At 34.5% G+C, this 13,032-nt stretch overlaps 1 pseudogene; it reads left to right on the forward strand.

The window, feature by feature from the left end:
- Nucleotides 1-6,321: 6,321 nt before the first annotated feature.
- LOC132620116 (U-box domain-containing protein 5-like) lies at nt 6,322-13,032 on the forward strand (annotated as a pseudogene).

The raw sequence follows: 13,032 nt of genomic DNA on the forward strand, positions 1-13,032 counted from the left end.
ATTTCTAGAGTCTGGTGCAACCTTTTGAGGTATAATTTCTGTTTTTTTTTTTTTAGTATCTTTTTAGTGTTTAGTGTCATTTTTGTGTGGCATATTTTAGAATTCAATTATACTTTCTTGTTGTTTACTAAGGACCCGTTTGGCCATGAGAATTATTCACTTTTTTCCGAAATATTTTTTCACTTTTTTCATTTTATGGTGTTTGGGCATAAAAAATTCAAATTGTTGACACCCAATTTTGTCCCGCCTTCCTTCCAAAATATTTATTGGCATTTCTAATATTTTTTTGATAGCTCGAGAAATAATTATTTATACTTTACCACAATTATTAGCTTTTACTAATATCATCGTTTCATTATCCTATTATAGTCATTAGCTATTATCACTTTTATTTTATTACCGTTACTACTACCACCATTATCATTACTATTATCATTTATTATTATTATTATTATTATTATTATTATTATTGTTATTATTATTATTATTACCATTATTATTATGATTTGCATTATGATCACCTTTAACATTTTTATTTATTTACCGTCTTATGCACAGACACATCGCATTTATTTTATGCAATTAAACAATAGCATTTAATTACTATTAAACCTTCAAAATATTATCGCACGGCTATTACGACGCCGTATAATTTTATTTAGTAATAAATATATTTTATAGTAAGTAATATTTTAGCACATGTTAATATATAATTAATGGAAGAAGATCTTTTATTTAAATGACCCAACCCATGTTTTTAAATTCATCAACCCACAAATTTTTCGGACCAGCCCATTGTCACCTAAAATAATACCCAGCCCCAAAATTACCAGCCCAAATCATTCCTAGTCCGCTACCCGTTTTAACCTACCCGACCCGGCCCTTTCGTCTAAATGAAAAACGATTAGGGCATCGCTTCGTCTCTTTCACGCCGCACCCCCCCTCCCCTGCCCCTCTCTCTTCCTCTCCATTTCCAGTTAAACTCCACTTTCTCTTTAGCCATGGACAGAGTTGTCCATCCCCGTTTCCGTGCAAAGCTTTGTTTGTTTTCGAATATTTATCAGAACCCTAACAGACGCGCCCCTTCTCTCCTCTCTCTCTCTTCTTCAACGCAAATGGAAAAACCATAGAAGCCTTTTGTTCCTACAGGCCATGCATGGCCATTTCGGGAAAGGAAATTAATGCTCGTCCTTTCCCTGTCAGTTTTCAACCGTTGTAGGTTTGTCTCCTTCTTTCTTTTTTTGTTTCGATCTGAAACCCTTAATGGGATTTGTCCAAACGCGAATTTGAAAACTCGCTTGTGATTGGTCGATTCAAGAATTGGAGGGATTTTTCCCTCCATTTCTACTCGCCTATCACTAAAACGAGGAAGGGATTTTAGGGTTTCGGGTTCTATATAAAGAACCCCACCCCCAGTGTCAAAGGAAGGTTTTTGGAATCTGGATTGAACACATCAAAAATTTCGATTAAAAAGCTTTTAAACTTAGTCCTATTTTAATTAAAAATCCAGTTTCCAGTAGAATCTATACCGAGTCAGTTTGATTTCCCAGTTTAACTTTTTTTTTTTGTGTGTTTTTTTGGTGTTTGGGGTGTTGAGGGTTGCACTCGAAAATGGTCCGAGCATCGTTCGCGTTCAAGCGTAGACCTAAGATTCGAGCCCCTGTTCACTGCACTCGATAAAGGTAAATCTTCCTCCTTTATTTATTGTTCCTAAGTGTTTTCTTGTACATTCAGTTTGCTTCTAAGCCTTAGGGTTAGTTAATAGTTATGTTATGTGTTAGTTTAGTTTTAGTTTAATTCTGCTATGCTCGATTAATCATTAAGTATGTTTAGTTTAGTAGTTCACACATGTTTAACATTAGTTTAGATGGATTCTGGTTTAGTTTAATCATTTATTTATGTAAGCGTGCCATTTCTTGCATTATCAAATAGCATCATGTTGAGATAACTATTTGTTTAAATTGGTTTAATCATCCATCTATTAGCTTAGCCCTGGGTGATATTATGAATAAGCTGTGTTTTAAAAGATGTTACAAGCCATTTTCTTCTGTGACTATTCACATTGATATTGAATCAGTAAAAAAATAAATAAAAGTGTCATGGTATGTAGCTGGTCTGGTAAGGTTGTAATAAAGGAAGCTCTCTAAGAGAGCTTTAAAACAAGTTTTAGCTTGCTTTTGGCCCAATTCTGTATACTTGTTTGTGGTAAGAAAGGATTTTTTTAATTCACTCTAAGCATGTTTGGATAAAACTGAAACTGCCCTTTCCTCTCTTGAGTGTTGAACTTTGACAAAAGGGAATTCATTTGCTTTTAAGCTTAGCTAAAAGTGTACCTCTCTAAAGTTGGTCTAACTCGAGTAAGGTCTTGGTAAAGTAAAAAGGGTGGGTGGTAATTGGTTTGTCAAATAGCTTAGTTAGGCTGGTGGTTGATATAATAGTCACCCTTAAGTGTGAAAATCTCTCATATATCCATGTGCTTTAAAAAGGATTGAATTTTTGTTAGTGTGCATTAGACCTACCAACCTATTGTTAGTTTCCTACTCTTCACGACATAGGACTCTTTAAAATCTGCCCATGATAGTTCTCTTTTGTGTCTTGTTAAGCTTGTCGATGGAACCTTGCATATATGAAAGGATTTTAAACAATGTTTGAAGTTTGTGTGCTTGTTCTGATGGCCTAAGTTAGACTATAATGGACTGATCCTTTATGCTTAATATGGCTCCTCCCCTGCTTCTTCCTCTCCATGCTTTATATGCGTTTTGTTTCAAACACTGTACCTGAACTTGCAATGCATCACTTTCCTTTTAAAAATTAGTCTGAACTTGGCCAAACTTGTATTCCATTTATCTGCTAGCTTTGTATGTAAAGTCCATGTCTGCTATGTCCTGGATATTTATGTGATCCACTTGAAAAGGCTCAAGGGCAAATAAGGATGATTGTCTCTATGTGTAACTATTTCTTGTTAGCTTTTAGGTTCTCAATATCGTGTATATCACTTGTATTCTGTCCTTTAAACTATTTCTTGTCCTTTCTGAGTGTGCCGTGACATGATAAGTAGATAGAACTAGGTTTATTGTAAGTTTACATAGTTGTTTTTGCTTGAATACAAGCTGTGTATACTAAAGGGTATACCAAATATACTAAGTATATACAAAAGCTCTGTATACCCGTGGTATATATGAACTTGTATATCCAACATATATATGGTATACCCTTCGGTTATAATCAGAATTGGATCAGATCTGTGAGGCCTGTTGTGTTTCTGCTTGTTCAATCTTTATGATTCTTATATTGCAAGTGTATTGTGTTCAATTATGTATATGTACGTATATGATCGGTATACTGTAGTTAATACATTTATGGGGAGATTAGTTGATCATTATGGATTAAGCTTGAACCCTCCCCGGTGTTAGCCATGCCTAGGATTCATGAAATCCCTTGGAACTTGTGTAACATCGGGAAGACGGGGGCAAAAACTTTCCAATATTAACCTCCTAAGTATCCTTATGAATGTGTATATACGAAGTATACTTAAATATACATAATGTATACATAAATCATTTGTTTGTCTCGAGTGGTGAAATTGCTCTATTAATTTGGCATGTCAATGTTTTGCTCTTGTTTATTATTTACGTGATGTTTTTATTTTGTTTCGGCTGTTGCTTCTCTTTTTATTTGAAGAACAAGTCTTGTAAATCCTCACTTCACTAATCCTTTTCTTTCGTTTTTATGCATGACCCTCACGTACGAGTCCAAAGGGGTCCGTCTTCTTCCTGCATTCGGTGTTGGGCTAAAGCCCAACGTGATATCTCTCTCGTGTCAACCCCTATCCGCAGCATAGAAAAAAGATTTTGGGCCAAAGCCCACATGGCAGAAAACCGATTGCAGCAGCATTAAAATGGGCCAAACCCATTTAATTATATTTGCTCCTCTACTTTATTTTGTGTATTTGATTTGTGTTGCATGACTAACATTTTACCTTATTTTTGTTTTCTTAGCTTAGATGAATCCTAGCGGAATTAGTGGGGATAGTTTTAATGATAATGAGTAGTTAGAGTTCGAGTTTGCCTTAGAATTAATGTATTTAAAGCAATTTAGAATTTATGATATTTGAATTTAAAATACTTTAAAAAAATAATGTATTTATTTAAAATAACGTATTTAAGGTAGTTAAATTTAGATAATGTATTTATTCTATGACATAATTTAAAACGATAACGTATTTAACGTATTTAAAATAATTTATGATATTTCAATTTAGAATACTCAAAAATAGTGTACTTATTCCTTGTTTTGTTTAAAATATATATATATATCTAAAAACAATTTTCTAAACGCATAAGATGGGATTGCCTATAATGCCTCATTCATTTCATTTGAGACTTAATTAGTTAATCCCTTTGTTTAATTATGATGTCCACTTATGTCTTTATATTCATTAAATTCGGCTAGTACTAGGTATTAAACCCATTGCGTTATCAAATGCAAATCTTTTACTTAATCACTTAATTACTTAAGATGAAATACTTTTTCTTATATTACCCATAAAATATAAAAATATTATTTTTGTCAAAATGCCTTATATTCTTCATTTTTTGAAATCTTGATAATATTTACAAACTATTTTCCTAAACATTTAAAATGTTATATTTGTATTTTTTTTAGTCTTAATTAAACAACCTAAGTTTGACCGGTTAATCGTAGTTAGCGAATCTTAAAGGGTGCCTCACCCCTTCCCTTTAGGATAACCAAGAACCCTTACCTAGAATCACATTAGTTAAGCGGACCATTAACGGAGATTTAGTTTAGCTTTGCCTTAGTTAATACTTAGGTGTCCTAATTCACCAATAAAATAATTAGGTGGTGACTCCTTAAAAATAAACAAATAGGAATCATCAATATGTTTTACTCCGATTTGACCCGTTTAAAATGGGGTATAACACAAATACAACATAAAGTTGCATTTGGAATTTGAAAAAACAACCAAAACTTGTTTTTCACTTTTGCTATTTTCTGTTTTGGACCTCTACTTTTGTTTTTTTTATTTTCAATTTTTACCGCAACAGTTTTTATGTGCTCAATTTTTACCCTAAAAGTTCATATAACTTTTTTCACTAGCCAGAAGCAACTTATGTTGCTCTCCTCTCCAACAACATTGCACATCATGTGCTAAAAAACCTCTAAAAAAAAAAAAAAAAAGTAGGTGAGAATTTTGCAACAAAATCATATTTAGAGATGCTATATTTTTTGTGTATACCAATAAGCCTCTCAGTTGTAGCCTTTTGATGGAAAAAAACCATAATGAGCACTCCATAAGCTAATCTCAAGTATAATTGTTATATTTCTCACACTGGTTATCTTTATTAATTGCTTTAGGTGATTTTGCTAAGTTTTAGAAATAGGGAGGTATGAATCATATTTCATGTTTTCTAGGAAAAGTACATTTCAACAATCAAATATTATTTGCAAAAACTATGGCCAAAGACAACTCCAACTTCAAAAATTCCAAAACAAAGTGAAATTGTTTTTTGCTTCTACGGCCAAACGCCTACTAAATATCTTTTCTTCACATTCATCAAATTTAATAAACATAAATTATTAAATATTTCATGGAGACTAAAAATTTAATTTCGGACAAACTTAAAAAATCGAAACTGTTTTATGCATACTTTACTAGACTAGTTTGTTGAAAATACATTGTCATTCTCTCGATCAGTTGTCATTCTACGGCAACTTCGTTGGTTAGTGAGTTACTTGCTCGTCTCATATTATTTGTTCATTTCTTTATTCACGCGGCTAATAAAAAATTATAAATAAAAGTATATTTTTAGTGTATATTATTCTTATTTCTTTTCAATAAAATGCACTCTAATTCATATTTATTATCTTAAAAAATAATTAATATTAAGGATAAAATTAAAAAGAATTAATTAATTATATTTCGGTTATCTTCAAAGACAATTAATGTCAAGGGTAAAAAAAGAAAAAATAATTAATTCTATCTTATTTTGGGACGGATATTAAAATAATGTTGTCAGCTGGAATTGAACCTAGGACACCAGAGACAATTTTGGATACCCTGAATCACTAGAGCTAATTTTTTGCATTTGTTTAGGGTGTTCAAAAGTTAATAAATGTACAAAAACACAAAAAATCTACCCTACATGTACATTATATTTTTTTGCCGAGGGTGTTCGGGTGAGCACCCTCCCACCCATGTAGATCCGCCCTTAGCTCCACCCTTAACCAAATTCTCCCGAATGGGATCTTACGTGGCGGCAATTAGTGGGCCCTATGCGGCGCGTATTCAATATAGTCGCCTTCAATGCGGGTACCGGATATTGGGTGAAAAAAAAAAAAAAAACTTTTAACGCCTTAATAAAAGCGTTCTTTGATTCCCCACGAGGTGTTCAAGAGAGTCTGCCGTGTTTGTTCCTTTTTTGTATTTATTGCATTGTCTTTTCAAGGTCTTCCATCATCTTTTGGTTTCTTTATCTCAAGTATTCAACGACTTAAAAGTTACTGCCTTTTATGTGTGGTTTTGGCCTCTTGTGTTAGTCTTTTCAATTGAGTCTCTACTATTTAAAGCAGAGCAGTGTGTGTTTTATAGCAAATATGCAAATGTGAGTGTTTCTTGAATGTGGGGTTTTTGTTCTATAAATGACTTGCATTTGAACTGTGAGGTGAAAGTTTGGATCTTTTTAAGAAAAGAAGTCTCTTTGAACTGCAAAGTTTTGAAATTTTGCTAGGGAATTTTATGAGTTTTCTACAAGGTTTTGAAGTTTTGCAGAGTTGACTGGACTACTGAAACTGTATTGAAGTTTGTTTTTCATCTTAAGAAGAGAAGGGGTTCTGTATTTTTCTGCTCTAGGTAAGAATTCTTGAAATTCTTGTCAGCTTAGTTCTTGGTAACTATGGAAACTTATCATTTTTGTAAATTCTAAATCTTGATGGTCATTTGTTATAATCCTTGGAGGGCTACCTCTGGAAAGTTTGTTATGGATAGAGATTTGGTTATGTATCTGAAAATTGAATAGTTCTGATTGTCTATATTTTCCTCTCTGTCTATCTCTCTAGAATACTTAGAAGAGTATTGGGAAAATTAGATACGTAAACTTTAACCAACATTTTAAGTATATTATGGACATGAGAAGAAGTGCAACTTATAGTACTTTTTTATAGTTTTTAAATATCTAAATTTTAATTGAAATATTGAGTTGATCTAATTTAATTTAGCTTGAAAGATCAGTTAAGTTGACTCCCGAGAAGCGAAAAGTGTAACATAAATTGGGACGGAAGGAATAAGTTAAAATATAGAAGATTACCTTTGCTCCAACAGAGTACATGAATTTGTTATTACCAAGTACTTGTCATCATTATAATTTCAAGGCTATTGCAGCATGTGTGTTAGAATTAGATGCAGGATCATAGTGAGCCTAAACTTCTGTTTTTGATTTGGAGTTGCGAAGCATTTCTCTTTTTGGCTTCTTAGTACCTTGTCCTTTGTATTTCTTTCTCTCTTTGTGTTCACTTACTGTTGATAATATTTAGTACTACTATGTTAACTGATTAAACAAAATATAAAGTACTATGTTAAATTTGACAGTTTTCTGCTCTTTTGACTAGAAATTATCATGTGGATTGATGCTGCTGATCTAAGTGAGACAACGCTGTCTCATCATGCTATTAAGGTATATAAATCAAGTGGTTATTAATCCCTTTTCTTGGTTAATTACATAGTTAAAAGAAGAGGCTTTTTGCAAGTTATTGGAGATTTGTTCAAATGCTGTTCAAGATTTGTTCAAAGGCTGTTCATTCTTAGATATCAATAGTCCTAGTTAGAATGACACCCAAGGATGTGGCTTAGTGGTCAATGAAGTGGGGCTGAGAACCATTAGGTCTCAGTTTCAATTCCTTATGGAGGCAAAACCACTATTCTAGCAGGTTCCCGTAGAATTATTCGAGGTGCAAACTGGTCCTAACACCACGTTTATAAGAAAAAAAAAATGGCTTTTTCTCTTTTGGCCCATCGGCGGAAATTAATTATGGGCGTTAGCCAAAATATACAAAACATATACACTGGTTAGTATATTATATGTATATTATATATATTAAAAGCAAAAAGTTCTTGCCTCTTTGGAAAGCTCTGCTGGCTGGGATTTTTATCTTTGAAATGTTAGTTTTCCAACTGCAACGATGTATTTGTCAATTCCTGGATGTTTTCCTTGTCATTGCTCCCATACCATGGTGCCATTTGCTTTAACTTCTATTTCCCTGTTTTGAATTAACTCAATATATTCTGTTGGTTATGATGACCACAGGTGCATCGTGTAATGTGCATGGAACTACTTCAGTTTGTAACTAGAGTTTCAGTATTACTTCCTGAAATTGAAGCAGCCCGTCCTGGAGGCTCTTCAGGAAGAGAGGCACTTTGTCGGTTGAACAGTGAAATTGACAAAGCCAAGACCCTGCGTCAGCACTGCAGTGAATCTAGTAAGCTATACTTGGTATGCTTTCTGGAACAACCAGCTTTTTGTTGAGTGTTTTTGTTAAATTTATCTCCCAAATATGCTATACTTACTGTTCTTGTTAAATATATCTACCAAATGATGGGAGATCTACTTGGTAAGCTATACTTGGTGAGCAGCCAACTAGTTTCATCGTAACAATTTTTGTTAAATATATTTCCTATGTAATGCTAGATTGACCCCATTCCTCATAAACTAATAGCCTGTTGTCCAAGATTCTAAAATTAGCTTTTAAAAAGCGCTTTTACAAGTGCTTTTTAAAAGAAGACTTTAAGGGAGAAGTTAATTTTTTTACCTTCTCAAAAACAACTTTTGCTTGTACTCAAAAACACTTTATCTTCTCATAAAAACTTGGCCAAACACCTCAACTTTGAAAAAAAGCACTTTTAGCCTTGGAAAAGCTTGGCCAAACAGGCATGATACGAGTGTAATACTTCTAAACGTTATGAACGTAGTATGATGATACTCTATATCTATTGTCTTCATTCACTGAACAACAATTTGTATTGTATTTCCAGGCACTAACAGGAGATGCTATACTTTTGCAATGTAAGAAATCAAGAAACTTGCTTGAGCAAAGCTTAAGCCAGGTGCAAAATATGGTTCCAGTATTGCTAGCTGATGAGGTCAGTCAGAAAACATTTCCTTTGAGAGATTCATCTATGCAGATTTTCTATTCCAGTGGTTGACTGCATAATACTTGAGTGTTTCATCAGTTATATAAGTGTATATCCAAGCCTGTGGTGCATGCTGGTAACCTGTTTGGCCAAGCTTTTAGGAAGCCGAAAGTGCTTATTTAGAAAATTAAGGTGTTTGGCCATAGCTTTTATGTAAAAAATAAGTGGTTTTGAGTAGTACCAGAAGCTATTTTTCAGAAGCTAAAAAAGTAGGTTTTCAAATCATGTTTGGAACATTGGCCAAGCACTAGGTACTGTTCTAATATTGGTTAAAGTGCTTTCCAAATTGATTAGCCACACACAAACTGTTACTCTCCAAAAGTACTTTTGAAAAACACTTTTCAGATTAAACAGATTTTGGAACATTAGCCAAGCACAAGGTACTGCTCTAATATTGGCAAAAGCGCTTCCAAATTGATTAGCCAAACACAAATAGTTATCTCCAAAAGTACTTTTTTGAAAAACACTTTTCAAAATTGGCAGATTTTAGAAGCTTGGCCAAACAAACTACTAATTAATTAGCAGGTTTTTCAACTAAATGGCAGTCTGTAATGCTGATTTGGCTGCACATTATGTTGCACGGAATTTAATTTCTCCATATCCATAGTGCATTTTTTCATCTATGTTGTCTCTTCATATCTCTGTTTCCTTTCACCATGAGGCTTCATCTTCTTTCTGCATGATTTTTTCCTTTCTTTTCTTGGGATAATTACATTTTTGGACCACTCAAAAGAATAAAAGCCAGCAAATGTATAGGTTTTGTATATTAAGTGTAAATATAAATATAATATGCATATTGTATACAGAAAATATACATAATCAGCGTCACGTAGTTTCTTATTCCTCGATATGTATTCCTATATGCTGCCACATTTGTTTTGTATCTTGCTATATTGCTGTCTCTTTTCTTACAATCATGCATCAGTTACTTTCATTTTGAGCAGAGGGTCTACCGGAAATAGCCTCTCTACCTCACAAAGGTAGGGGTAAGGTCTGCATACATCTTACCCTCCCCAGACCTCACTTGTTGGATCACACTGGGTTTGTTGTTGTTGTAGGTATATTTTGGCTGCCCGTAATTAATTCCGTCCCGATGGACCAAAAATGAGAAAATGCGATTTTTTTTTCCCTACTATATTTGCTTGCTGTCCTGAGGCAATCCATTTTAATGGAAAATACTTGCTGCAGATTTCACAACTGATTGCTGAACTAAGGGCTGCAATATTCAGCTTGGACCCATCTGAAGAGGAGGCAGGGAAGGTTATAAAGGAATTAATTCATCGTTATGCATCTAAACCAGATTCAGCTGAAGAGCATGCCTTCGAGGCAATTCAAGTTGCTATGTGGAAACTTCATATCACATCTCTCAAATCTCTTTTAATAGAGAAAAGGTCCATTAAAAAGCTGCTTGATAGAGTTGGTAACAGCGATTCATCAAAAAGGAAAATCTTGTCGATATTTCTGAAGCTTCTTAGTAAGCACGGAAAATCAATTGTGGAAGAGCAAACAGAGAATGGTGAAGAGAACTCTCGTTTGAGATGTCGACTTGATGATGCTGAAGTGGATGTTCTGAGGAGCTCTCTACCACCGGCTGAGTTCAAATGTCCTTTGGGCTTGAGATTGATGTATGATCCTGTTGTAATCGCGTCTGGACACACGTACGAAAGGTTTCAGATTCAGAAATGGTTTGATGAAGGTAATGATACATGTCCGACGACTAGAAGGAAATTGGCTAACTTGAATTTGACCCGGAATCACACAATGAAGGACCTAATATCAAAATGGAGCGCAACACATGGAGTCAGCATTCCCGACCCCAGCATCGAGGCTCACTTATTGAAATCTTGTTCTAATTCGATTGCTAGCTTGAGCAGCTCAATGAAGAATCTACTAAACAACTTCAACGGGATATGAGAGGAAATCAATGACAGTTTTCGCAAAGTTCAATGTTATGAATCAGGCCCGATTCAATGTGGATACCAGTGAGGTCACACAGGTAGCTATTCGGCTGAGAACAAGCAATAGGGCCAGAAGGCCTTAAAAAAGGTTAATTTGGGATCCTAGTTGAGCAGTGGGCGTATGAACGGTTCTGTTGAAAAGGATAGTGGTCTGTTATTTTGGGGTTATGTGTATTGTGTATGTGCTTCGGCTAGTGTTCATGTTCTTCCTATTGTAGTTGCTACTTTCTGTATTAATCAAAGCTTAATAGTTTCCATCTCTCCATTTGTTGATTGTTAAGTTGAGTTAATCACAACATTCATTCCAGTCTACATTCAATTTCAAGATATGGACCTGAATCCTTTAACCAGGATCAATTCACTTTCATCGGAGTCACAGTGCATCTTGGTTGTTCTGAAAGATGCACATGATTTAAATGATCCAAATGCCCAAATACTGGGATGTGTATCATCGTCAGCAGTTTTGCAGAAATGCAGGTAAACCTTTACTCCGCTCTGCTCTGTGTGTGTTTTTAATTTTCGTGAAATTGTTCTAACTACCCTTTTAAGGTAAGGCTTAGTAGAGTGTGGAATGAATTTGTTCCAGCTTGGTTCTCCGCTTTTTTGCACAGTTTTGTCCAATTGGTTAATGCCTTTCAGAAGCATGCTGGTTCAGAAATTCAAATATGATACTAGAATGTTAAGTAGTAGACTAGTAGTCCAGTTGAACGTGCTTCAAATGAATAGTCCTGCTTAATGTTTAATGATGCAAGCTCAACTTGTCCGCAATTCTAGTTTTGCTTTATGTTGAATTGTGGGACCATCTCATATAAAAGCTTATGTGCTGTTAGAGAGAGCACACTTTTATTTACTTAATTATATTCTCAACACTTTATGGCTTCTCTTGCTCTTTTAATCTTGTGTTTATTTCCTCATACTAATCCTATTGGGGTTTCTTTCGTATCAGGAGCAGTTTGCCACATTTGAATGATGATTTGGTATCATTTCTTGGAACAACCGAGGTCTCCAAAGGAGCCCTTTCTGTATTGAAGTTGTTATCCTGCACCAATATTGTCAACAAAAAACCGCGGAATACATGCCCAAGTTGATCCCTTTTCTGGTAGATACAGTTCTAGCAAGAGGCGCACTTATTATTTTGAAAAATCTGTGCTTCACTGAAGACACCACAGCTTCCATAGCTGAGACCGATGGATGCATTTCTTCAGTTGTGAAGCTACTTGACAGTGACAGTCTCGAGGACCAGGAGCATGTGGTGGATCTCCTTCTCTCTTTGTGCTCTAGATGCGTTCAGTACTGTTGGCTGGTCATCCACACAGATGAACACGTCTTTTCTAATCTCGCCAATATATCTCAACGGAAATCGCAAAGGGAAGGCAATTGCTGCGGAGATACTGAGGTTGTTTAATAGTGATGGAGAATCTTCTGGTGCACATATTGATATTTCTAAAGGCTCTACTATTATGTTAGGCAGAAATCTAGTTCAAAGACACCAGGATTATTTCGGAAGTTATTCTCAAAACAAGGTTCTTCTGCTAAAAGTAAAATATAAATGCTCAAACTCTCTTAGTGTGCTGTTTCCTTTTGTAAATAAAGATGGAGTAGTATAGGATTGCATGATATGAAGTGTAAGATTTCTCTACTTCCTCTAGTTTTTGTTGGTATTGAGAAGGAAGACTTTACTAAGTCTTTCTTAGCTGGATAGTATCTCCCGATATTACAGTTCCCGTTTACTAAGAGAGTCCAACATTATATTAATCACTCAAGTCTTGCATGTATACTTTTATTACTCAACCATGGTTAGATAATACTCATGCATTTTCACGCTGATTTGTAGCAACTCTTACTGTTAAATTGACCGATTCGTTATGA

Source organism: Lycium barbarum, chromosome 11 (genome assembly GCF_019175385.1).
Source record: "Lycium barbarum isolate Lr01 chromosome 11, ASM1917538v2, whole genome shotgun sequence".
Taxonomy (NCBI): Eukaryota; Viridiplantae; Streptophyta; class Magnoliopsida; order Solanales; family Solanaceae; genus Lycium; species Lycium barbarum.